This window comes from Piliocolobus tephrosceles, chromosome 4 (assembly GCF_002776525.5).
Source record: "Piliocolobus tephrosceles isolate RC106 chromosome 4, ASM277652v3, whole genome shotgun sequence".
NCBI classification, from domain to species: Eukaryota; Metazoa; Chordata; class Mammalia; order Primates; family Cercopithecidae; genus Piliocolobus; species Piliocolobus tephrosceles.
This window is the reverse complement of record NC_045437.1, coordinates 42,570,838-42,598,226: the sequence shown is the minus strand read 5'-3', so window position 1 is coordinate 42,598,226 and position 27,389 is coordinate 42,570,838. Positions and strand designations below refer to the sequence as shown.

The 27,389-nt window shown below is 39.0% G+C and overlaps 1 protein-coding gene across 6 annotated transcripts in view; it reads left to right on the top strand.

Moving 5' to 3' along the window:
* Window positions 1-27,389, top strand: part of TMEM267 (transmembrane protein 267) — a 42,181-nt gene that overhangs the window by 4,679 nt on the left and 10,113 nt on the right. Inside the window, exon 2 of one of the 6 annotated variants that reach the window (XM_023216426.2) lies at window positions 9,484-9,654. The exons of 2 other annotated variants lie outside the window; for them this stretch is intronic. The gene's annotated coding sequence lies outside the window, so the exon portion shown is untranslated. Of the gene's footprint in view, window positions 1-2,950; window positions 3,323-9,483; window positions 9,655-21,953; window positions 22,137-27,389 lie in introns of those variants that run through there. 3 more of the 6 variants (XM_023216428.3, XM_023216427.2, XM_023216429.2) reach the window with 3 other exon arrangements.

The following is a 27,389-nucleotide window of genomic DNA, read 5'->3' as shown; positions in this document are numbered from 1 at the left end:
TCCATCTTAATGCTTTAGAGAACAATTTTCATTATTGCAAATAATCAAGAATGAGCATCGTTGTAGACTCCATTATCATTTAAAAAATAGTTGTTATCTGCAAAGTAAGTATGCTTCGCATAAGGAATCTGCGTAAGTTATTTCTTGTGTCCATTATTACATAACTGAACAAATTGTTTTTATATTATACAATAAATTTGATTTATGAGATTGGATGTAATTTTATTAATACCAATTAGTGTTATATATTTAATGTATTTATTAATATATATAATGTTATAAATTTTTAATTACCTTTTTAAAATTACACTTTTAAGAGGCTGACTTTAACGATCAAATATGAGTTGTTTAATTACTTCTGGCTTTAACTTTTCAAAGTAGCTTTATTGGTTTTATGGTCATAAGACATTGAAATTTTTCAAAAATTCAAAAAAGGAAAAAAAGTAATGATTACATTTGTAAGCCCACCACTGAGAAACAAACCAAATGAACAGCCTTCCAGATTTTTTCATAGACCCGTACATATATTTTTTAAGAAAAATGTAATTTTTTACATATTATTTTATAGGCTATCTTTTAAAATTTAATACTTACTGAACATCTTTCTGTGTCAGTAAATATGAGAATAAGTATTTTTAATGGCTGCATATTTGTGGAATTTATTTCACTACAGCCATATTTCAGACATATATATTGTTTTAAATTTTTTCTTGTAAACAGTGCTATGCTGAACATTCATATATAGTTGTTTATATTTATCTAATTATTTTCTTATTTTCCTAGAATTGGAAATGTAGCATCAAAAGTGTTTGCTTATTTTTTGTGGTTTTTGATACATAGTCAAATTGACCACTAGAAAGGTTATATCGATTTACACTCTTGCCAATAATCTTTGAGAGTGATCATTATTTCCCTACTCCTATCACAGAGTATTAGTAATCTTTTGTCAGTCTTACATTGAAATCTCACTGTTATAATTTGAATTCAACTGACTACTAATAAAATTGAAATCTTTTCATATTTTTTGACCATTTGTATTTCTTTTCCAAATTGTCTTTTCATGTACATTGCCCACATTATTATTGGGATGCTTATATCTGTATTAATTTTAAGAGCCCTTAATACATTAGGGCTACTAATCTTTCTCGGTCACAAGTGTTCTAAATTTCCTCCATTTATTTGTCTTTAACTTTGCCATGCAGAAACTTTATTGTGTAGTCATGCCTATCAGATTTTTAAAAATAATTTTGAGCTCTTCTAGCTAAAAGCTTTACATTATTGTGTAGTCATGCCTATCAGATTTTTAAAAATAATTTTGAGCTCCTCTAGCTAGCTGGACTATGTAGAATTCTGTTTACAAATTCATATAAATATCCTACATTTGATAACCCAGTTGATTACAAAAGCTACCTAACCATGAAAGTTTTCCAGGCAGCTAGTCAACCAAACTGATTCCCTTTCTTAATCTAATCAGAGAAATGGTCTATATTGTAAAACATATGGGTGTGACATTTTAAAATCTAAAGTTGTTTATATAAAATTACATTATACAGACTGAAAGTTGATTATCCAGTCTAGGTTTTGTCTGATGATTGATTTTCTTCAGTGGTATTTAGTAATTATAGGCTTTTCTACCTACTGATTACCAGTATGGACAGGTCATTTCCTGTTCAATGTAATATATTTGGGAGGTTCCTCTTCCGATCCATTGTGAAGGAAGATAGAACCCATGTTCTTCTATATAGATGTTCTTTTACTTATGATGGTGTCCATATCCTGATAAACCCGTCGTAAGTCAAAAATGTCATAAGCTGAAAATACATTAATGCCCACAAACCCACTGTAGAGTCAAAAAATAATAAATTGAACCATCGTAGGTTGAAACCATCTATATATACTGAAAAGGCCACATACTGTACAGTCTTCTCCAGTCTTGCAGCTTGAGTGTGGTCATATGACCTAGATTTAGCCAATCAGACACATACCTTACCCCGCTCCGAATTTTGTATTGAGAGCAAGGAAACAAATAGTGCCAAGAATCTTTTATAGCAGCAGTAGACAGGGCAGCACTGGCAGCAATGCCATTGGTAATATCTGCTGACAGGAGTTTGGGCAGTGTAAGCTGGGCTTCGTGGCAGGGAGATCTTCATCAGACCAGTTTGGTGTCATTTTAACTGAAGTTCTTGAGGGATAGTTTTGAAGCCTGGTTTTCAAAACCTGACAAGTCTGTGATTTCCCAATTTCCTTATTTGTTGTTGTTGTTTTTCAGACAGGGTCTCACCCTGTCACTTAGACTGGAGTGCAGTAGGGTGATCGTAGTTCTTTACTGCAGCTTCAAACTCCTGGACGCATGTGATCCTTTTACCTTAGCCTCCTAAGGAACTAGGACTACGGTGTACACCACCACACCTGGCTATTTCTTTAATTTCTAGTACAGACAGTCTGTGTTGCCCGGGCTGGTTTCAAACTCCTGGCTCAAGCAATCCTCCTGCCTTGGCCTCCCAAAGTGCTGGGATTACAGGTGGTAGCTACCACACTTGGCCCCAAAAATTTTAATAAATTTTTTCTTTTTTACTTATACAAAACTGTTTTTGTCCTTCCTTGCACTTAGAACCATAGTTGATAACGAGATCTGGGTCAAATATTACATCATTCCTCTACCAATTTGGAATTATGTACACATTTCTCCCCACCGTATACATACTGGGTCTGGTTCTAGATTTCATATTCACCTTTCTGTACTCACATCATGCTACTTTTTTTTCAAAAGTTTATTAGCATGTGCTCTTTCAAATGAAATTTAAATTTTGTGAAGTTCCTAGAAGAAAATCCCTTTATAATTTTGATTAAAATTGCATTAAATTTATAGATTAATTTGGAGAGAATAACACCATCAGTGTTGTCTTCTTATACAAAAAAAAAAAAAAAAAAGGTCTGGCTTGTGTATCAGTTAGGATCCATCAAAGAAGCAGAACTACTTTGTGAGCTAAAGACCTATGGAATTGTGGGAGGTGGTAGAGCAGGCTGCAGACTTGCCTCTGAGTCTCTTGTTTTGCCTGAGGTTGCTGCAGATCAACTAGACTGGCAGGCAGGGATACTGGATGTGGATGAGAGAAAGGACAAACTGAAACCCTTGGGGACAAAGTGGAACCTGCATCAGCCTCTCACAAACCCTAGTTTTGATGCTTGAGTAACCTGCAGGAGAGGATGACACTTTCGATGTCAGAGCTACACTTGTGGGCCCAGGATTTGGAGAAGTGGACAGAAGGTCTGATGGGAGTTGAAGGAGCTGCAGGTCCAGCTTCTTCCGCATGCCAGCAAGGTGAGCTAACAGATTAGCAGCACATACAGGCTTCACAGTGTGCTCTGCATTGACCTTCACAGTGTAAAAAATATGACTGTTGCTTCATTTGTGATTTCTGTATAATGTCTCCTATAGCCAACAGTACCCAGAACTATATAAGGAAGGGAATTCTGGGAAATGTTTTGAAGTCCGAGTTGGCTGAGTTGATACAGTACAAAGCCATTAGAGCTCTAGTTAACTGATCTTTTTCATCTTTTAATAACGTTTTGTCATTTCATTCTTGCTATTTTAATTCTTGGCATTTTGAGTTGCTGCTATGAATGTTCATTTTCCCATCTTTCTTATGATTATTGCTATTATATTGAAAAATGTGGTTACTTCTATGAACTAAAACAATTTTTCAGTTTAAATTCCAACAGTTTTCTGTTGGTTCTCTTGGGTAGGCAGTCATTTCACCTGCAAACTAATGTAATTATCTTTTTCTTCCTGATAATGTAATGATACATTTTCTTCCCTCCATCTCTCGCCTTTATTCTTTTTCCTCATTACATTGATTAAAACTGCCAGAACAATCTTATAGTAGCTATACTGTTTCTGACTTTTTTTTTTTTTTTAAGTTCTGGAGTACATGTGCAGGACGTGCAGGTTTGTTACATAGGTATACAAGTGCCATGGTAGTTTGCTGCACCCATCAACCTGTCATCTACATTAGGTATTTCTCCTAATGCTATCCCTCCCCTAGCCCCCAACCTACCGACAGGCTCTAGTGTTCCCCTCTCTGTGTACCCTCCCTGTGTCCGTGTGTTCTCATTGTTCAACTCCCACTTATGACTGAGAACATGCAGTGTTTGGCTTTCTGTTCTTGTGTTAGTTTGTTGAGAATGGTTTCCAGCTTCATCCATGTCCCTGCAAAGGACATGAGCTCATTCTTTTTTATGGTTGCATAGTATTCTGTGGTATATATGTGCCACATTTTCTTTATCCAGTCTATCGTTGGTGGGCATTTGGTTCCAAGCCTTTGCTATTGTAAACAGTGCCGCATAAACATACTTGTGCGTAAGTCTTTATAGTAGAATGATTTATAATCCTTTGGGTATATACCCAGTAATGGGATCACTGAGTCAAATGGTACTTCTAGTTCTAGATCCTTGAGGAATCACCACACTGTCTTGCACAATGGTTGAACTAGTTTACAGTCCCACCAACAGTGTAAAAGTGTTCCTATTCCTCCACATCCTCTCCAGCATCTGTTGTTTCTTGACTTTTTAATGATCGCCATGTTAACTGGCATGAGATGTGGTTTTGATTTGTATATCTCTAATGACCAGTGATGATGAGCCTTTCTTCATATGTTTGTTGGCTGCATAAATGTCTTTTTTTTTGAGACATAGTTTTGCTCTTGTTGCCCAGGCTGGAGTGCAATGGTGCGATCTTGGCTCACCGCAACTTCTGCCTGCTGTGTTCAAGCGATTCTCCTGCCTCATCCTCCCGAGTATCTGCGATTACAAGCATGCGCCCCCACACTTGGCTAATTTTGTATTTTTAGTAGAGATAGGGTTTCTCCATGTTGGTCAGGCTGGTCTCGAACTCCCGACCTCAGGTGATCCGCCTGCCTCAGCCTCCCAAAGTGCTGGGATTATAGGTGTGAGCCACCACACCCGGCAAATGTCTTCTTTTGAGAAGTGTCTGTTCATATCCTTTGCCCACTTTTTGATGGGGTTGTTTGCTTTTTTCTTGTATATTTTTTTCTCTGTAGAGTCTAGATATTAGCCCTTTTTCAGATGGATAGATTGCAAAAACTTTCTCCCATTCTGTAGGTTGCCTGTTCACTCTGATGATAGTTTCTTTTGCTGTATAGAAGCTGTTTAGTTTAATTAGATCTCATTTGTGTATTTTGGCTTTTGTTGCCATTGCTTCTGATGTGTTACTCATGAAGTATTTGCCCATGCCTATGTCCTGAATTGCCTAGGTTTTCTTCTAGGGTTTTTATGGTTTTATGTCTTATGTTTAAGTCTTTAATCCATCTTGAGTTAATTTTTGTATAAGGTATAAGGAAGGGATCCAGTTTCAGCTTTCTGCATATGGCTAGTGAGTTTTCCCAACACCATTTATTAACTAGGAAATCCTTTCCCTTTCCCTGTTGCTTGTTTTTGTCAGGTTTTTCAAAGATCAGATGGTTGTAGATGTGTGGTGTTATTTCTGAGGGCTCTGTTCTGTTCCATTGGTCTGTATATCCGTTTTGGTACCAGTACCATGCTGTTTTTGTTACTGTAGCCTTGTAGTATAGATTGAAGTCAGGTTGTGTGATGCCTCCACCTTTGTTCCTTTTGCTTAGGATTGTCTTGGCTATCTATGTGGGCTCTGTTTGGTTCCATATGCATATGAACTTTAAAGTAGTTTTTTCCAATTCTGTGAAGTCAGTGGTAGCTTGATAAGGATAGCATTGAATCTGTAAATTACTTTGGGCAGTATGGCCATTTTCATGAATGATTGTTCCTATCCATGAGCATGGAATGTTTTTCCATTTGTTTGTGTCCTCTCTTATTTCCTTGATCAGTGAGTGGTTTGTAGCTCTCCTTGAAGAGGTCCTTCATATCCCTTGTAAGTTGTATTCCTAGGTATTTTATTCTCCTTGTAGCAATTGTGAATGGGAGTTCACTCATGATTTGGCTCTCTATTTGTCTGTTATTGGTGTACAGGAATGCTTGTAATTTTTGCACATTGATTTTATATCCTGAGACTTTGCTGAAGTTGCTTATCAGCTTAAGGAGATTTTGGGCTGAGACAATGGGGTTTTCTAATTATACAATCATGTCATCTGCAAACAGAGACAATTTGACTTCCTCTTTTCCTAATTGAATACCCTTTATTTCTTTCTCTTGCCTGATTGCCCTGGCCAGAACTGTGTTGAATGTAAAATTAAGTTATTATTGACTGTATAACTGTAGTTACCCTGTTGTGCTATCAAGTAGTAGGTCTTACTCATTCTTTTTTTTTTTTTTTTTGAGATGGAGTCTTGGTCTGTCGCCCGGGCTGGAGTGCAGTGGCGTGATCTCAGCTCACTGCAACCTCCGTCTCCTTGGTTTGAGTGATTCTCCTGCCTCAGCCTCCGAAGTGGCTGGGATTACAGGCGTGTGCCACCACACCCGGCTAATTTTTGTATTTTTTGTAGAGACGGGGTTTCACTGTGGTGGTCAGGCTGGTCTTGAACTCCTGACCTTGTGTCCGCCCACTTCATCCTCCCAAAGTGCTGGGATTACAGGTGTGAGCCACTGCACCCAGCCTTCTTTTTTTTTTTTTTGTACCCATTAACCATCCCCACCTCTCCCTGTTGCCCCCCTACCACCCTTCACAGCCTCTGGTAATGATCCTTCTACTCTCTAGGTCCATGAGTTCAATTGTTTTGATATTTAGATCCCGCAAATAAGTGAGAACATGTGATGTTTGTGTTTCTGTGCCTGGCTTATTTCACTTAGCAAAGTGTTCTCCAGTTCCATCCATATTGTTGCAAATAACTGGATCTCATTCTGTCTTATGGCTGAATAGTAGTCCATTGTGTATATTCACCACATTTTCTTTATCCATTCATATGTTGATAGACACTTAGGTTGCTTCCAGATCTTACCTATTGTAAACAATGCTGCAACAAACCCAGGAGTGTATATATCTGTTTAATATACTGATTTCCTTTCTTCTGGGTATATACCCAGCAGTGGGATTGCTGAATCATGTGGTAGTTCAATTTTTAGTTTTTTGAGGAACTTTCAAATTGTTCTCCATAGTGGCTGTACTAATTTACATTCCCACCAACAGAGTACAAGGGTTCCCTTTTCTGCACATCCTCATCATCATTTGTTATTGCTTGTCTTTTGGATAGAAGCCATTTTAAATGAGGGAGATGATACCTCATTATAGTTTTGATTTGCATTTCTCTGATGATCAAAAATATTGAGCACCTTTACATATGCCTGTTTGCCATTTCTGTGTCTTCATTTAAGAAATGTCTATTCAAATTTTTTGCCCATTTTTTTGATTAGGTCATTGTATTTTTTTCCTATAGAACAGTTTGAGCTCCTTATGTATTCTGGTTATTATTCCTTTGTCAGATGGATAATTTGCAAATATTTTTTCCCATTCTCTGTGTTTTTTTTCTTCACTTTACTGATTGTAACCTTTGCTGTACAGAAGCATTTTAACCTGATGAGATCCCATTTGTCCATTTTTGTTTTAGTTACCTGTGTTTGAGGGATGTTGCTGAAGAAACTTTTGCCCACACCAATGTCCTAGAGATTTTCCCCAATGTTTTCTTGTAGTAGTTTAATAATTTGAAATATAGATTTAAGTTTTTTAATCCATTTTGATTTGATTTTTGTTTCTTCTGCATATAGATACCTAGTTTTCCCTAGTATAGTACTAGGGAAATAGTACTAGATATCTAGTACCATTTGTTGAATAGACTGTCTTTTGCCCAGTGTATGTTCTTGGCACCTTTGTCAAAAATTAGTTCACTGTAGGTGTGCAGATTTGTTTCTGGGTTCTCTATTCTGTCTCATAGACTGATGTGTCTGTTTTTATGGCAGAACCATGCTGTTTTAGTTACTATAGCTCTGTAGTATAATTTGAAATCAGGTAATGTGATTCTTCTCGTTTTGTTCTTTTTTGCTTAGGATAGCTTTGGCTATTCTGGGCCTTTTGTAGGTCCATATAAATTTTATGATTTTTTTTTCTGTTTCTGTGAATAATACCATTAGTATTTTGATAGTGATTGCATTGAATCTATAGATTGCTTTGGGTAGTGTGGACATTTTAACAATATTGATTCCTCCAGTCCATGAACATGGATTGTTTTTCCATTTTTTGGTGTCCTCTTCAATTTCTTTCTTCACTGTTTTATACTTTTCATTATAGAGATCTTTCACTTCTTTGGTTACTTCCTAAATATTAATTTTATGTGTGGCTATTATAAATGGAATTACTTTAAAAATTTCTGTTTCACATTGTTCAGTATTGTCATATTGAAATGCTAGTGATTTTTGTATGTTGCTTTTGTATCCTGCAACTTTACTGAAGTTGTTTATCTTCTCTCATTTATCTTCCCTCTTTTTTACTTAGTCTGGCTAAAGTTTTGCCAATTTTGTTTAACTTTTCAAAAAACCAACTTTGTGTTTCATTGATCTTTTGTATTTTTTTATTTCAATTTTTTTTATTCTCTGACCTTTATTATTTCTTTTCTTCTACTAATTTCGGGCTTGGTTTGCTCATGCTTTTCTAGTTTAATAGTTTTAATAGTTTTCTTGTCATGTCTTTAGGTTTTTCCAAATATAGGATCATATCATCTGCAAACAAGGCTAATTTGACTTCATCCTTTCCAATTTGGATGCCTTTTATACCTTCCTCTTATCCGATTGCTCTAGCTAGGATGTCTGTTACTGCTGAATAACAGTGATGACAATGGGCATCATCCTTATCTTGTTCCAGATCTTAGAGGAAAAGCTTTCAATTTTCCCCCATTTGGTGTTGTGAGTGCAAAATATCTGAGACAGGTCTCAATCCGTTTAGAAAGTTTATTTTGTCAAGGTTAAGGATGTGCCCGTGACACAGCCTCAACAGTCTGTGATAGCATGTGCCCAAAGTGGTCAGGATACAGCTTGCTTTTATACATTTTGGGAGTCATGAGACATCAATCAGTTATGTGTAAGATGTATGTTGGGGCCAGGCGCAGTGGCTCACACCTGTAGTCCCAGCACTTTGGGACGCTGAAGCGGTGGATCACTTGCGATCAGGAGTTCAAGGCCAGCCTGGCCAACATGGTGAAACCTCATCTCTTCTAAAAATACAAAAATTAGCTGGGCATGGTGGCGTGCGCCTGTAATCCCAGCTACTTGGGAGGCTGAGGCACAAGGATCACTTGAACCTGGGAGATGGAGGTTGCAGTGAGCCGAGATTGCACCACTGCACTCCAGCCTTGGCAGGGCAGAGCGAGAAGCCATCTGAAAAAAAACAAAACAAAAAAGACATATGTTGGTTCCTTCTGGAAAGGCGGGACAACTCAAAGGGAAGACTTCCAGGTTGTAGGTAAATAAGAGACAAAAGGTTGCATTATTTTGAGTCCTGGCCCAGCCTTTTACTGAATACACAATTTTGTCTGACTCACTGAATCTGCATTTTTACATAAACAGGGCAAAGGAAGCAATCAGATATCCATTTGTCTCAGGGGGATGATTTACTGCCCTGCACCTGTGAAGATAAACCATCAGTTTACATTGCCAGGGTGAAATTCTGTGGAACTGTTTCGGGGTAAAGATCTTGAGATCCACAAGGAATTTCCTTCTGAGCAAATTGTGAGGGAGGTATGTAGCTTTTTATCTTTATAGCTATCTCATTTGGGAATAAAATGGGAGGCAGGTTTACCTGACATAATTCCCAAGTTTACTTTTCTCTTGACTTAGTGATTTTGGGGTCCCGAGATTTATTTTCCTTTCACAGTATGATACTAGCTATGGATCTGTCATGTACAGCTTTTATTATGTTGAGGTATGTTCCTTCCATACCCAGCTATTTTTAGGGTTTTTAAAACAAGTAAATGTTGAATTTTACCTAGCCCTTTTTCAGCGTCAATTGAAATGATATATGGTTTTTGTTCTTCATTCTGTTGATATGATGTATCACACTGATTGATTTGCATATGTTGTTGCATCCCAGGGATAAAGCCCACTTAGTCATGATGAATGATCTTTCTAATGTATTGGTGAATTCAGTTTGCTAGTATTTTATTGAGAATTTTTGCATCAATATTCATCAGAGATATTGGCCTGTAGTATTCTTTTTTTGATGTGTCTTTGTTTAACTTTTCCAAAAAACAACCTTGTGTTTCATTAATCTTTTGTATTTTTTAATTTCAATTTCATTTATTTCTTCTCTGATCTTTATTATTTATTTTGTTCTACTAATTTTAGGCTTGCTTTGCTCTTGCTTTTCTAGTTAAGATGCACTGTTAAATTGTTCGTACGAAGTTCCTCTTTTTTGATGTCGGAATTTATAGCTGTAGACTTACCTGAGTACTGCTTTTGCCATATCCCATAGGTTTTGGTATATTATGTTTCCATTATTATTTGTTTCAAGAAATTTTTAAATTTCCTTCTTAATGTCTTCATTGACCCACTGGTCATTCAGGAGAATATTGTTTTATTTCCATGTATTTGTATAGTTTCCAAAATTCCTCTTGTTATTAATTTCTAGTTTTATTCCACTGTGGTCAGGGAAGATGCTTGATACTAATTCAATTTTTTTTCATGTTTTAAGACTTGTTTTGAATAGTCTATCCCTGAGAATATCCGTGTGCTGAGGAAATGAATGTATATTCTGCAGCTCTTAGATGACATGTTCTGTAAATATTTATTAGATCGATTTGGTCTATATTGCAGATTTAGTCTTGTGAACCCCGAAAATTTGAAACAGGTTTCAGTTAATTTAGAAAGTTTATTTTGCCAAGGTTGATGATGCACCCATGACACAGCCTCAGGAAGTCCTGATGACATGTGCCCAAGGTGGTCAGGGCATAGCTTGGTTTTCTACATTTTAGGGAGACATGAGACATCAATCAGTATGTAAGAAGTACATTAGTTCCATCCAGAAAGGCAGATACAGCTCAAAGTAAGGCCCCCCCATGGAGGGCTTCCAGGTCACAGGTACGTGAGAGACAGATGGTTGCATTCTTTTGAGTTTCTGATGTCTTTCCCAAGAAGGCAATCAGAATATGTATCTATCTCTGTGAGCAAAGGGATGACTTGAAAAGAATGAGAAGCAGGTTTGCCCTGAGTGATTCCAGCTTGAAACGACCCAAGATATTTTCCTTTCACAGTCTGATGTTTCTTTGTTGATTTTCTGTCTGGAAGATCTGTCCAATGCCAAAAGTGGGGTATTGAAGTATCCAGCTATTATTATATTGGGGCCTATCTCTCTCTTTAGCTCTAATAATATTTCCTTTATATATCTGGGTGCTGCAGTGTTGGGTGCACATATGTTTAAAATTGTTATATGCTCTTGTTGAAATTACATCTTTGTCATTATGCAGTGACCTTGTCTCTTATACTTTTTGTCTTGAACTCTATTTTGTTTAGTATAAGTATAGCTACTCCTGCCCTTTTTTGGCTTCCATTAGCATGGAATATCTTTTCCCATCCATTTACTTTCATTCTATGTGTGTCTTTATAGGTAAAGTGTGTTTCTTGTAGGTAACAGATCAATAGATCTTGGTTTTTCATGCATTCAGCTAGTCTATGGCTTTTGGTTAGAGAGTTTAGTCTATTTATGTTTAATGTTAGCTTTGATAAGTAGCAACTTAACTCTTGCCATTTTGTTGTTTATTTGTTGGTTGTTTTATAGTCTTTTCTTCTTTTTTTTTTGAGACAGAGTCTCTCTCTGTTGCCCATGCTGGAGTGCAATGGCGCAATCTCAGCTCACTGCAACCTCCACCTCCCAGGTTCAAGCAATTCTCCTGCCTCAGCCTCCCAGGTAGCTGAGACTACAGATGTGTGCCACCACACCCAGCTGGTTTTTGTATTTTTAGTAGATATGAGATTTCACCATGTTGGCTAGGCTGGTCTCAAACTCCTGACCTCAAGTGATCCACCCGCCTTGGCTTCCCAAAGTGCTGAAATTACAGGCATGAGCCACTGCATCTGGCCTCTTCCTTCTTTCTTTCCTTCCTGTCTTCCTTTAGTTAAAATGATTTTCTCTGGGGATATGATTTAGTTTCTTGCTTTTTATTTTTTGTGTATTCATTGTATGTTTTTTGGTTTGAGGTTATTATGCAGTTTGTAATACTCTTACAACCCCTTGTTTTACCTGATAACAACTTAACACTGCATAAACAAATCAACAAGCAAAAAGCAAACTAATAAAAACTCTATGTTTTAACTTCATCCCCCACCGCCTACTGTTTCACTTTTTGTTGTTTCTATTTATGTCCTTTTATACTGACTGTGTCTTGAAAAGTTGTAGGCATTATTTTTGATTGGCTCATCATTTATTCCTTCTACTTAGAATAAGAGTAGTTTGCATTCCACATTTACAGTGTTATCATATTCTATGTTTTTTGTGTACTTGCTATTACCAGTGACTTTTGTACCTTCAGATTATGTCTTATTGCTCATTAACATCCTTTTCTTTCTGACTGAAGTTCTCCCTTTAGCTTTTCTTATAGGACAAGTCTGGTGTTGATGAAATCCCTCAGTGTTTGTTTGTCTGGGAAAGTTTTTATTTCTCCTTCATGTTTGAAGGACATTTTTGCCAGATATATTTTTCTAAGATAAAAGTTTTTTTCCTTTAACACTTTTAAGATGTCAAACCACTCTCTCCTAGCCTGAAAAGGTTTCCGCTGAAAAGTCTGCTGCCAGATGTATTGGAGCTCTATTGTATGCTATTTGTTTCTTTTCTTTTGCTGCTCTTAGGATTGTTTCTTTATCCTTGACCTTTGGGAGTTTTATTATTAAATGCCTTAAGGTAGTCTTCTTTGGATTAAATCTGCTTGGTGTTCTACAAGCTTCTTGTACTTGGATAGTGATATCTAAGTTTGAGAAGTTCTCTGTTATCCCTTTCAATAAACTTCTACCCTTATATCTTCCTCTGTCTCATATTTATGGCCAATAACTATTAAATTTGCTCTTTTGAGGTGATTTTCTAGATCCTGTGTGTATGCTTCATTGTTTTTTATTCTTTTTTCTTTTGTCTCCTCTGACTGTATTTTCAAATAGCCTGTCTTCAAGCTCATTAATTCTTCTGCTTGATCAGTTTTGCTATTAAATGACTATGGTGCATTCTTCAGTATGCCAATTGCATTTTTCAACTCCAGAATTTCAGCTTGATTCTGTTTAATTATTTCAATCTCTTTGTTAAATTTATCCAATAGAATTCAGGATTCCTTTTCTGTATTATCTTGAATTTCTTTGAATTTCCTCAACACAGCTATTTTAAATTCTCTGTCTGAAAAGTCACATATCTCTGTTTTCCAAGATTGGTCTCTAGTGCCTTATTTAGTTCTGTATCAGGATGAGCTGTGGACAAAACCCCTCAAACACTGAGATAGTGAAGGGAGTGGCTTTAATCAGCTGGGAGCATCAGCAGGCTAGTGTCTTAAAATCTGAACTCATCAGGTGCTCAACTTCTGCCCCTTTTAAGGGCTCACAACTGTAAGGGGGTCCGCATGAGACGGTCGTGATCGATTGAGCAAGCCAGGGGGTACGTGACAGGGGCTACGAGCACCAGTGGTCAGAGTAAAACAGAACAGAATGGGAAGTTTCACAGTGTTCTTCCATACAATGTCTGGAATCTATAGATAACAACACTTGCCAGGTCAGGGGTCGAATTTTTATTACCAGGCTTAGGTTAGGCAGGTCTAGGCCTGGTTTCAGGTCTGGTTCCTTGGTTTCAGGTCTGGTTCCTAGGTGCTGGGCTACCTGCCTTTAGTTTTGCTTCTCTTTCCTTTTCTGAGTATAAAACAATATAAAACAATATGAGAGGCTCTCTGTTTTCCCTCATTTCCCCCCTTTGAGACTCTCACCTTTTATTAGTGGGAGTTCTCACTCTTATTTTTGCTACTTATGTCTTCTTGTGCAATATATTGATAGTGATTCATATAGTACAGTTGTGCTGAAGCATTTTGGTGAACTAAGTAGTGATGAAGCTTTTTATCATTTGAAGAAGTACAGGTAGCAAACAAGGGAGCAATTAGCAGGTTCTTATTGCTATTATAACTTCTATTATAAGAGTTTTAAATCCTCCTAGTGCTGGGAACTAATTTCTAAACATGGCCCTGGGATCAAATCCATGCCATACTTGCATGGGCACATGTGTCAGTTTTGTTATCTCTTTAACTATGTCTTCAACTACTTACCCCTGAGCTTCTATGCATAGACAGCAATTAGTACGGTTACATTTTCCACAAACGCTTCCTTCAGCTGCTAGCAAGTAGTCGAGAGCTAGTCTATTTTGATAGATAGCATTCTTCATCTGAGTTTCTTGCTGGGCTAGAGCAGTCAAGGCTTGACTGGTTTTATTAGTGATGATTTCTAAAACAGCTTACAACCATATGATTCGGTTGAGCATGTAAATGGGGGTCTGGTATCCCTGTGAGCTGTCTTGTGCCTAAGTAGCAGGCTTATAATATTGTATGATTCTCTTAGGGGGCTATTTATTATTTTTCAATTTTTTTATAGCTATGCTTTTCTTTTTGTGGGAAGCATAGACAGGGAAGTCCAGGAGTTCACCTGTTTTTATGGGCAATAGGAAGAAAGATGGTTTAATAGTGCTAATAACACAACTAACTGTCCACTGATCAGGCAGCTTAGTGTAGGTTCTATGTCCATATATCCAGTATAGCCTAGTGGAGGCCATCTAGTCCCAGTGGGATTCTGGGTGGGCTTAAACAGTCTGCAACTTTGGAAATTTACTGAATGGATTTTTATCTGTGTGGTTTGAACTCCACCGTGTAACTGTTTTTGTGGTACCATTATACAGTTTTTGTCCTAGGCAACTAAGTCATCCTACAGAATGAGTGAATTCTTTCCTTTTTCTAGCTATGCAGTGTCATCTAATAATTGAGACTTTTAGAACCTAGAAATGATTGGGGTGATTCTTTAGGGCCAGGAATTCACCAGGAACTGGGTCTGTAGGCAGATTCTCAGGCTTCTTATGGCCATTGATCTTCTATTACAGTTCCTCCATGAACATAATGTTGAGAGACTGGGCTACATTCCTTGGATAGAATAGCATTATGCAAACAAGTTTCTTTTAGAGTCCTGGTACACTTATAATAACCATAAAATAATAGGACTGTAGCAATCTTTTGTCCTACCTCAGTGACTTGATGTATATACTGGGAACAGTCCTTAGCCTGAGGAAGGTCAGTTGAAGTCCTTACTGTACAAGTCCAAATTTTAAGGAAAATGAGTCTCGCGATGAGTTTCTTCATGCTTTGGCCATGCGTGGACCAGTCAGCTTCCGGGTGTGACTGAAGCAGGGCTTATTGTCTTCAGAGTCACTTTGCGGGGGTTGGCGAAACTGCTCCCATCCACATACAGCTCCCAGTCTATTGATGTTTAAGGATGGTCTCGGATGTTGGGCCCACTAGAATAAACTGAGTCCAGTACCTCTACACAGTTATGTTTAACTGGGCTCTCTGATACCAGGGGTAAGGTGACAGGGTTTAGGGTGTTGCAAACTTCAATGGTTATGCTGGGATTTTCACAGAGCAAGCTTTGGTATCTAGTTAGTCTAGCATTCATTAGCTATTGATGTCCTTTGGTATTTATTAAAGTCACCATAGCATGGGGGGACTTTTTGTTTAGGTTTTGCCTAAGAGTTAGCTTATCTGCTTCTTGTGCTAACAGGGCCATTACTGCCAGGGCCCTTAGACATGGGGGTCAGCCTTTGGAAACCTCGTCTAGTTGTTTTAAGAGATAGGCCACTGGCCTTGGCCAGGGCCCTGCTGTCTGGGTTAAAACTCCAACTGCCATTTTTTTTTTTTTTTTTGACACATGGAGTGTAAAAAGTTTTGTCAGGTCAGGTAGCCCCAGGACTGGGGCAGACCTGAGTTTTTCTTTTAATTCATGAAAAGCTTGTTGCTGTTGGTTGTAATAGATGTAGTTTATCTAATTTACATTTTTATTAAGTGTCACGCACTCAAATATTGACTTAAATCCTGTAGCTATTTGATTTCAAGCTTTAAATTGATCTGGTATTCCTCATGGGACTCCAATTGCATCTAAATGGATGTGAGAGTTGAAAGACCTATAAGAGGTTTCTCTCACTTTATGATGTCTTATTTTTCCTCCCTCTGGTTGATGAAACGCCAGGGTAAAAGGGATAGCCTATTGGACTAAAGTATGAGTGCTGCTCTAGTTGTTCAGCAGAGTGCCCAGTAAAGGTCCACCACAATACCACCACACATCCACTCGGGGATGAACAAGGGCTGACTGATTGCTAAGCTCTTGAAAATTGTTAAGCGCATTGCATCCCTTCAGGTCTCCAAGGAATGCTAAGTTTCCTTCCTGTCATGAGAGACACGAAGTGAACTTAGTGTTGGGAGACAGAAACTGGATGGCCCTCAGGGGCTGACCCGCAGGCTGCCAGACTTTGGGATATAGCAGAGAGAGCTTGGCATGACTTATTACTCCAGGTTGTAGAATCCTGGAAAAGAGCTACCATGCAGCCCACGCCTGGTCGACTGCAGGACCACCTTAGTGGAAGGGGGACAGTCAGGGCCTCTGGCCTGCCATGTGCACAAGCATAACAATTGCTTTTGTTTAAAGTGCAGATGGAATATTTGATCCATTTCAATCAGGCATTTGCATCTTGGTATGCTGTCTTAATTGCCAAAGTTTAAGTTTTTAACTTTTATGATCTTGTAGTAAAATAAATGTGTCCTTTAGCACCTATTTTTATTAGTTTTTAAACCAAAGAAAGCCAAATACCATTTTACATTTAACAATGCTTTTTGTATGATTTTTATACTAAATAAGCTAAATTTTACCTTTATATTAGTCTTTTGTTAATGTTGAACTTAATTTTAATAAAACCTTGTAGACATATTTATCTAATTTTTAATGTTTGACCATAAGGTAAGATTTTATAGACTCTTTTTAACCTTTTATAATTTTTGTTAGAGTAGGTTGGTGCTTTAAGAAAAACCTGTTGCATTTTTACCTTAATGTCCAGTTCACAGAAAAACTGGATGATACCTTTTTAACTTTAGCTAATATGTTTACACACAGAATTTTCTTTATAATTAATGTTTTAAAACTTCTTAAACTTTCAAAACAGTATTTTCTTAACCTTTTAATGTAGGTAAAAATCTTACACCTCCTTATAATCCTTTTACCAAAGGTATATTTTACTTTCCTTATACACTTTGCACATAAACTGTTTCTTCAGTAGTACTCAGGAGGCCTTATTACTTTTAAATTACACATTTTTTGAATAAAATTTTTTATAACATTTTTTCTTTCACAACTTTCGCAGACAATTCTTCAACATGTCTCAACTTTCTGACTTATTACAAACTTTTTTTTCTTTAAACAACCAGTTAATTTATTTCAGGACAAGAATTTACCATATAACACTCTTTTTACATAAATTCTGTCTCCTCCCTTTTTTTTCCTTTTTTTTTTTTTTTTTTTTTTTTGGAAGATAGCCATTCTTTTTTTTTTAAAGCAAACTTTCTTTATGTCTGTGGACTAGACTGTCTAAGGCCACAAGATTAGAAGTTACTATAATACATGTTACGCTGTTAACTTTTGTTGAAAACCTTGTAAGTTTGGGATTTCATTTATCCTTTGCTATTAATAAGACCTTGTTTAGTCTAAATTAACTTAGAATTGGTATAGATGGCCTTTTTGTTTATTTTTTATTTTTTCCTGTTAGCAAAATAGCTGCCACTACAGATTGAATGCATCTAGGCCATCTGCGGGTTACTGGGTTAAAGATTTTTGATAGGAAGGCCTCAGTGCTTTCAGGATATGCCCTTGTTTACACTGACAACAAATTGGCATTAGAGTATTACAGAGTTACAGAAAATACCTTTAATTATCAATTATAGGTTTTAAATTTACCTTGGCTTTTAAAGGAATAGGGTATACTGTTTTTTTCTTAACTACTTGTCTATTTCTCTTTCTCTTTCTTTCTCTCTTTCTCTTTTTCTTTCTTTCTCTTTTTCTTTCTCTCTTTGACTTCTGTCTCTCTTTCTCTCTGACTTTCCTTTTGCCTCTGTCTCTTCCTCTCTTTCTGCCTCTCTCTTTGTCTCTCTCTCCCTTCTTGACTCCTTCTTTGTTTCTCTGTCTTTTCCTCTCTCTCTTTGCCTCTTTTTCTCTCTGTCACTTTCCTCTCTTTCTCTCTGCTGGTCTTTCCTTGCCTCTGCCAGCCACTTATGCTGCTGTTCTCTTAACTCCTGTGGAGGGGAAGTGGGTCTAAAACCAGTTGTAACTGTCTGTGTATGGAAACTGGTCTGGGTTCCCTGGCTTACAGGTTACCTTGTGCCATACCTTTGAAACAAGGGACCTGTCCAGCCTTCCTTCTGATGGCCAATCCACCTCTAATGCTGGCCAGTCTATTTCACACAAGTTCCAAGTTTTCCTGGTGTCATAGTAACACCGTAATCTCCCTTAAATCCTTTCTTGAAGTTTTTCAACATAGTTCCTAGTCGGGCAGGCTTACTTTGTGCCTGACCCATGTCTCCTCTAGACAAAACACCATGCTTACACCACAAGCACACTACAAAACAAAGAACAGGTAAAAAAGGCACCCACATACTTTTACAGTTTATTCCAAACCAGAATCAAAACCAAAATCAGAATATCAAGAAATCCAAGCCAGGTCAAAACCAAAACCAAAGTATCAGGCAATACAAGTCAAGTCAAAAACAAAAACCAAAGTGCCGGTACAGGCACGTCGTGGGTGATCAGGCCACGCTTCCACTCAAATGGAGTAGGCAAATTCCCAAGACCAATCCTGTCAAGCAATTCAAACCAAGTCAAAACCAAAACCAAAGTGCCAATAAAGGCATACCATGGGTGATCAGGCCCCGCTTCCACTCAAATGGAGTGGGCAAGTTCCAAAGACTAGTCTTACCAAGTTTTAGATGTCCGAACTCCAAGTGCCAGTTCCTTCCCTGTGTTCAGCCACTGCGTTGATCCTCCACGGGGACCTGCCACACACTGCTCTGGCGAGGTGTCCCACCAGGGCAAATGCCTACCTGGGAGCACTCTCAGGATCCGCGTTGCTCAGGCTGGTTGGAGTGCCCCGCAGGGATGTCCCACAGGGCAAGCTAAAGCCACCTAAGGAGCTGCCTGGACCATCTGCCAATCACCTCACTTCCCAGTCAGGGAACCAAGAAGTGTAGCAGGAGGAGCGGTGGACCAAACTCCTCAGACACCAAGATAGTGAAGGGAGTGGCTTTAATCAGCTGGGAGTATCGACAGGCTAGTGTCTTAAAATCTGAGCTCATCAGGTGCTCAACTCCTGTCCCCTTTTAAGGGCTCACGACTCTAAGGGGGTCTGCATGAGAGGGTTGTGATCGATTGAGCGAACCGGGGGGTACGTGACAGGGTCTGCGAGCACCGGTGGTCAGACTGAAACAGAACAGAATGGGAGGTTTCACAATGTCCTTCCATACAATATCTGGAATCTATAGATAACAACACTTGCCAGGTCAGGGGTCGAATTTTAACTACCAGGCTTAGGTCAGGCAGGCCTAGGCCTGGTTTTGTGTCTGGTTCTTTGGTTTCGGGTCTGGTTCCTAGGTGCCGGGCTACCTGCCTTTAGTTTTGCTTCTCTTTCCTTTTCTGAGTATAAAACAATGTGAGTGGGTCTCTGTCTTCCCTCATATCATTTGGTGAGGTCATGTTTTCCTGGACGGTGTTGATGCTAGTAGATGTTCTTCAGTGTCTGGGCATTGATGACTTAGGCATTTATTGTAGTCTTCATTGTCAGGGCTTATTTGTACCCGGCCTTCTTGGGAAGGTTTTCCAGATATTTGAAGGACTTGGGTATTATAATCTAAGCTATATCTGCTTTAGGGGGCACTCCAAACCCAGTAATGCTGTGGTTCTTGCAGACTCATAGAGGTACTGCCTTGATGGTCATGGACAAGATATGGGAGAATTCTCTGGATTACCAGGCAAGGACTCTTGTTCTCTTCCTTTACTTTCTCTCAAACAAAGAGTCTCTCTCTGTGTTCTGAGCCACCTAAAGCTAGGGTGGAGTAACCCAAGCACCCCTGTGGCCACAACTACTATGACTGTGCTGGGTCAGACCTGAACCCAGCATGGCACTTGGACTCACCCAATGCCTGCTATATTCACTTCCCACGCCCTGGGACTCTACAATCAGCCAGTAGTAAAGCCAGTCAGGCCCGTATCCTTCCTTTCAGGGCAGTGAGGTCCCCCAGGCCCTGGTTGGGTCTAGAGGTTGAGTCAGGGACTAGAGTCAAAAACCTTAGACATCTATCTGATGTTCTATTGCACTGCAGATGAGCTGGCACTCAAACTACAAGATGCAGTCCTTCCCACTTTTCCCTCCCCTTTCCAAAGACAGAGGAGCCTGACTCCATAGTCACCACCACCCCAGGTCACAAAGAGTACTGCCAGAATACTGCTGATGCCCCTTCAGGCACAAGATTTCTTAAGTCAGTTTGTGGTGGATGCTGCCTGGCCTGAGACCCACCCTTTAGGGCAGTGGGCTCCTCTCTGGCCCAGGGCAGGTCCAGAAATGCCATCCAAGAGTCAAATCCTGGAATCAGGGACCCCAAGAGACCACTTAGTGCTCTATCCTCCTATGCCTGTGCTGGTACCTAAGGTGAAAGACAAAGTCCCCTTTAGTTTTCCCTCTGCTTTTCTCAAACAGAGGGAGTTTTTTTCCCATAGCCACCACAACTGATAATGTGCTGAGTCTCACCGGAAGCCAGCAAGTCTCAGAGGCTCACGCAAGACCCTTGATGTAGTACCTGGGTATCACTGCTGGTTGTTCAGGTCCCAAGGGCTGTTCAGTTAGCAGGTGATGAATGCTGCCAGTTTTGGGTCCTGTCCTTCAAGTCAGGGGGTTCCCTTCTGGCTCTAAGTATGTCTAGAAATGACATCTGGGAACTAGGGCCTGGAATAGGGGCCTCATGACTCTGACCTGTGCCCTGTCCTGCTGTGGTTGAGCTGTTACTCTCCTCAAGCAAAAAGAAGGGGTCTCTTTTGGAGCCTCAAGATATGCAGCATGGGGTTAGGTGAGGGTGATACCAGCACGCTTTTGGCTGCCCCAACTGGTGTCTCAGTATGTCATGTGCCCACCCAGTTCACTGTCTCTGGGCCTAGTTCAGCTCTAGGACTCACCTAAGGGTTTCCGTCCTTATGGCCTACACTGCCTTTCAAGTTTACTTGGACACAGAGGGCACTGCAGCCCTCAGTGGCGAGGTTTGCAGAAACTCAAATTCGTACCGATGGAATGGGCATTTCCCCTCTGGCTTGGGCTAATTTAAATGTTCCCTCTGTGGCTGGACATCAACTGAGTTTAGTCTGGTTTTCCTTTCTGCTCTAACAGGACAGCACTGAGTTCAGTGCCTCAAAACTGCTGTGTTCTCCCTCCCTCAGTGCCCAGAGATGCTCTCTGCCCCACTCTGCCGCTTCTGGGGTGTAGGGGAGGGGTGGCGTTAGTGGCTCAGGACTATTTTTGCTTTTTTGTGTTTGTTTGTTTGTTTGTTTTTTACCTCTTCTGTGCTTCTTTCAGTGGTGTGAAGTTAAAACCAGGTACTATGAGTCTCACCTGATTTGGGGTTCTTATGACGGTGTTTTTTTTCTGTGTAGATAGTTGTTAACTTGTGTTTGGGGATGATCAGTGGAGCCTTCTATTCTGCTATTTTGCTCTGCCTCTCTAATTCAAATATGTGGTTAACTTTTATAGGGGTTCCATGAACATTTGAAAAGAATGTGTGTTGTTTATAGCAGGAGTCCCACCCCCAGGCCATGGACCAGTATGGGTTCATGGCCCATTAGGATCCAGGCTGCACAGCAGGAGGTGAGCGGCAGACTGGCAAGTGAAGCTTCATCTGTGTTTACAGCCACTCTCCATCACTCACATTACTGCCTGAATTCCACCTCCTTTCAGATCAGTGGCAGCACTAGCTTCTCATTGGAGAGCGAACCCTATTGTGAACTGCACATGCAAGGGATCTAGGTTGCGTGCTTCTTATGAGAATCTAATGCCTGATGATCTGTCACTATCTCCCACCATCCTAAGATGGAACTATCTAGATGCAGGAAAACAAGCTAAGGGCTCCCACTAATTCTACATTATGGTGAGTTGTGTGATTATTTAATTATATATAACAATGTAATAATGATAGAAATAAAGTACACAATAAATGTAATGCACTTGAGTCATCCCAAAACCATCCCAAAACCCCAGTCTATGGAAAAATTGTCTTCCATAAAACCAGTCCCTGGTGCCAAAAAGAATTGGGACCACTGCTTCATAGCATATGAAGTTATACACCTGAGTATGAAATAAAATTTATAAATTATATTATTCAGATTATACCTTTTTTTGACCATTTAATTTTTTACTGCTATGTTGTTTGACATGTAAGCATCCTCTTACCCCGTAGAACTTTAGTGTGATGTGAATATTTTATCCCTTTCAGTTCTAATTCATCATTTTTACCTTGAATTCTGTGTTTGCAGTTAACATTACCATTGCTACTTAATTTTGTTTGTATTTCTTAGACATATATTTTCTCATCTCTTTATTTTCCATATTGTTAAGACTTTTTGTTTGAGGTGTTTTGTTTTGAACAATAACTTAGTGATGTTTTCTTTTGCCCCAATCTGATTATGTTTGTCTCTTTCTAGAGAAATTTAACACATTCACATTTGTTGTGGTATTTGTATTTTATTTGGTCCCTATTGCTTTTTGCAGAGTAGCGGGTGAACTGGGGGGAAGTAAGGTTTTTTTTTTTTCTTTTCTGTCTTGCTGTATTGATAAAATTTTCTTCATTTGTCTCCCTTCCTGCTAGAGATTGAGAAGTTCTACTACTCAGTTTCCCCTACCCTCAAAATGATACATGAGTGTATAATGTCTAAGGTAAAACTTTCAAAATTCACGGTTGCCACATTGGTGCCATAATTTAGCTATGCGTAGAATGCTGCAGTCTATGATCTTTTTCTCTCAGAGTTCTGTAAGTGTTACCTCACAATATTCTGACATTTAGGGTTGATTCACATTCTCTTTCTTTTGAAGATAACATTTTTTTTTTTTTTTTGACATAGAAACTCTAAAGCTTTTCTCTTTATTTTTGGAAATTTTTTTTCAATGCCCAACTCTTTGTCTTATATTTTCCCCTTAAGCTTTGGAAAAATTCTTTGCAAATGTTCTCATTTACTAATTTTGATGTTTGAAAGATTCATGCCACTATGCATTGTTTCAGTGCATAGTAGACTTTGCACTGAGTTTTTATTTGGGTAATCAACTTTTTCATTTCCATAGTTTCTTATTTTCATATTTCTCCTTTTTAAACAAAAGCCTGCTGTTTTATAATCAATGTACATTCCTAACTTTTTAACATTTTTGTTGGAGTATAATTAACATGTAATGAACTGTATATGTTTAAAATATATAGTTGGATACGTTTTGACATATGTATGAAACTTTGAACCATGAAACTATCACCACAGTCAAGATAATGAACATATGCGTCCCTTACCAAAGTTTCCTTATGCTCCTTTTTAATCATTCCTGCCTCTACTGTCTTCAGGAAACCATGGATCTGCTTTCTGTCACTATAAATTAGTTTGTATTTTGTAGAATTTTAAGTAAGTAGAATTACACTATGTACTCTTTTAAAAAACATATTTCTAGGCCAGGTTCAGTGACTCACGCCTGTAATCCCAGCACTTTGGGAGGCTGAGGTGGGAAGATTGCTTGAGGCCAGGAGTTCCAGACCAGCCTGGGCAACATGGTGAAATCCCATCTCTACAGAAAAATCTAATAATTAGCCAGGCATGGTGGCCTGTGGCTGTGGTTCCAGCTACTCAGGAGGCTGAGGCCAGGGGATCTCATGAGCCCAGGGCATAGAGGCTCCAGTGAGCCATATTCACACCACTGTACTCCAGCCTGGACAACAGAGCAAGACCCTGTCTCGAAAACTAAAGAAAGAAAGATTTTTTTAATTAAATAAATACAAATGAAAACATATAGCCAGGCATGATGGCTCCTGCCTGTAGTCCCAGCTACTCAGGAGGTAAGGCAGGAGGATCACCTGAGCCTAGGAGGTCAAGGTTGCAGTGAGCCAAGATCAAGCCACTGCACTTCAGTCTGGGCAACACAGTGAGACCCTGTCCTCAAAATAAATAAATTTAATTTAAAAATTTCTAGGCCGGGCGCGGTGGCTCAAGCCTGTAATCCCAGCACTTTGGGAGGCCGAGACGGGTGGATCACGAGGTCAGGAGATCAAGACCATCCTGGCTAACACGGTGAAACCCCGTCTCTAGTAAAAAATACAAAAAATTAGCCGGGCAAGGTGGTGGGCATCTGTAGTCCCAGCTACTCGGGAGGCTGAGGCAGGAGAATGGTGTAAACCCAGGAGGCGGAGCTTGCAGTAAGCTGAGATCCGGCCACTGCACTCCAGCCTGGGTGACAGAGCAAGACTCTGTCTCAAAAAATAAAAAAACAAAAGAAAAAAAATTTCTAAATGAAAATTTCAAACATACAGAAAAGTAGAGAACAATATAATGAACTACAGTACATCTATTACCTACATTTATAATATTGTTTTGGTGGTTCATGTATCTAATTTTTAAAAGTAAATTGGCCTTATTTTTAAGTTTTTGTAAGTTTTTCTGATTAATAGACTTTATAAACTGATATGGTTTGGATTTGTGTCCTCACCCAAATCCTGTGTCAAATTGTAATCCCCAGTATTGGAGGAGAGGCCTGGTGGGAGGTGACTGGTTCATGGGGGCAGATTTCCCCCTAGCTGTTATCATGATAGTGAGTGAGTTCTCACGAGATCTGGCTGTTTAAAGTGTGTAGCACCTTCCACTTCACTCTTCTACTCTGGCCATGTAAGACGTGACTCCTTCCTCTACCTTCCGTCATGATTATAAGTTTCCTGAGGCATCCTCAGCCATGCTTCCTGTACAGCCTGCAGAACCATAAGCGAATTAAGCCTCTTTTCTTTGTAAATTACCCACTCTCAGGTAGTTCTATGCAAGAACAAACTAATACATAAACCTGAACAGCAGCTTTAGGTTTACAGAAAAATTGAGCCAATATTATAATGAATTCTTATAGATGCCCTTTGCCCTGCATACATTTTCCCCATTATTAACATTTGCAATAGTGTGGTATATTTGATACAAGTAGTGAACCAATATTGATATGTTATTATTGACTAAAGTCCATACTTTACATTAGGGTACATACTTTGTGTTGCACAGTTCTCTGGGTTTTAACTGTGTAATTTTTGTTTGACGACTTTCACTTACTATAATTATTTCAGGATTCATTCATGTTTTTATGTGTATCATGTGTTTGTTCCTTTTTGTTCTACCTTTTGTTTATTCACATGTTTATGGACATTTGAGTGTTTCCAACTTGGAACAAATTCAGATAAAGCTGCTATGAACATTCACGTGTAAGCCTTTGTGTACACATACGCTTTGGGAAAATACCTAGAAGTGGAATGACTGGGTTATATGGTAAGAGTATGTTTAACTTTCTGAGAAGTTGGAAAACTGTTTTTCCAAAATAGTCATACTATTTTTTATTCCAACCAGCAGTGTATGCGTTCTGGTTGTTCCACATCTTTGTCAATATCTGGGATTGTCAGTCTTTAATTTTAGTCATCTTAACAGGTGTGTTTAATATCTCAGTTTTTAAATTTGTATTTCCCTAATAATTAATGGTGACGAACATATTTCTTATTCTTATTGTCTATCTGTATATCACACATGGTAAGGTACCCATTTTCACATCTTTTGTCCATTTTTGTATTGTCTTTTTTTTGAGATGGAGTCTCGCTCTGTCGCCCAGGCTGGAGTGCAGTGGCCGGATCTCAGCTCACTGCAAGCTCCGCCTCCTGGGTTTACGCCATTCTCCTGCCTCAGCCTCCCGAGTAGCTGGGACTACAGGCGCCCGCCACCTCGCCCAGCTAATTTTTTTTATTTTTATTTTTTAGTAGAGACGGGGTTTCACCGGGTTAGCCAGGATGGTCTCTATCTCCTGACATCGTGATCCGCCTGTCTCGGCCTCCCAAAGTGCTGGGATTACAGGCTTGAGCCACCGCACCTGGCCATATTATCTTTTTTTAATTACTTTGTTTTGAGAGTTCTTTATATATTCTGCATATAAGTCCTTTATCAAATATAAGATTTAAACATTGTTTTCTCTTTCTCTTAACATTGTCTTTCAAAGACCAGAAGCTTTTAATTTTGATAAAGTTCAACTTACCAACTTTTTAGTGGATCAAGATTTTGGTATTGTATCTGATAACTCTTTGCGTGACCCAAGGAGACAAAAATACTTTATGTTTTTTTTCCAGGAATTGTATCTTTTTATGTTTTATTTACATTTAGATTTGTGATTCATTTTGAGATAATTTTTGTATGTGGAGTAAGATATGGATTCAGGTTTATGATTTTTGCATATGGATATCCATTTGTTCTTGCACCATTTGTTGAAAAGAATATTCTTCCTCCACTGATTTATCTTTGCACCTTTATCAAAAATTATTTGACCAGGCTGGGCTTGGTGGCTCATGCCTGTAATCCCAGCACTTTGGGAAGCCAAGGATCACTTGAGACCAGGAGTTCCAGACCAGCTAGGAGTTTGAGGCCTCTCTAGAGATAGGGAGACCTTGTCTCTTTGAAAAAAAAAAAAAGGGCATGGTGACACACATATGTGGCTGCAGCTACTCAAGAGACTAAGGTAGGAGGACCTTTTAAACCTGGGAGGTAAAGGGTACAGTGAGCCATGACTGTGCCACTACACTCCAGTGAGGCTCTGTCTCAAATAAAAAAAAATGGCCAGGCACAGTGGCTCATGCCTGTAATCCCAGCTCTTTGAGAGGCTGAGGTGGGTGGATCACTTGAGGTCAGAAGTTCGAAACCAGCCTGGCCAACATGGTGAAACCCATCTCTACTAAAAAAAAAAAAAAAAAAAAAAAATTAGCCAGGCATGGTGGTGGGCACCTGTAATCCCAGCTACTTGGAAGGCTGAGGCAAGAGAATTGCTTGAACCCAGGAGGTGGAGGTTGCAGCGAACCAAGATCACACCACTGCACTCCAGCCTGGGTGACAAAGCGAGACTCCATCTCAAAAAAAATAAAATAAAATTGACTAGGTATGTTTGGTTCTATTTCTGATCCCACTCTGTATTCTGTTAGTCTGTATGTTTGTCATTATACCAGTACTACACTGTTTTGATTACTGTAGATTTTTTTTTTTTTTTTTTTTTTTTGAGACAGGGTCTTTGTATTGCCCAGACTGGCCTACAGTAGCACAATTACAGCCCACTGCAGCCTTAACCTCCAGGGCTTAAGCAATCCTCCCAC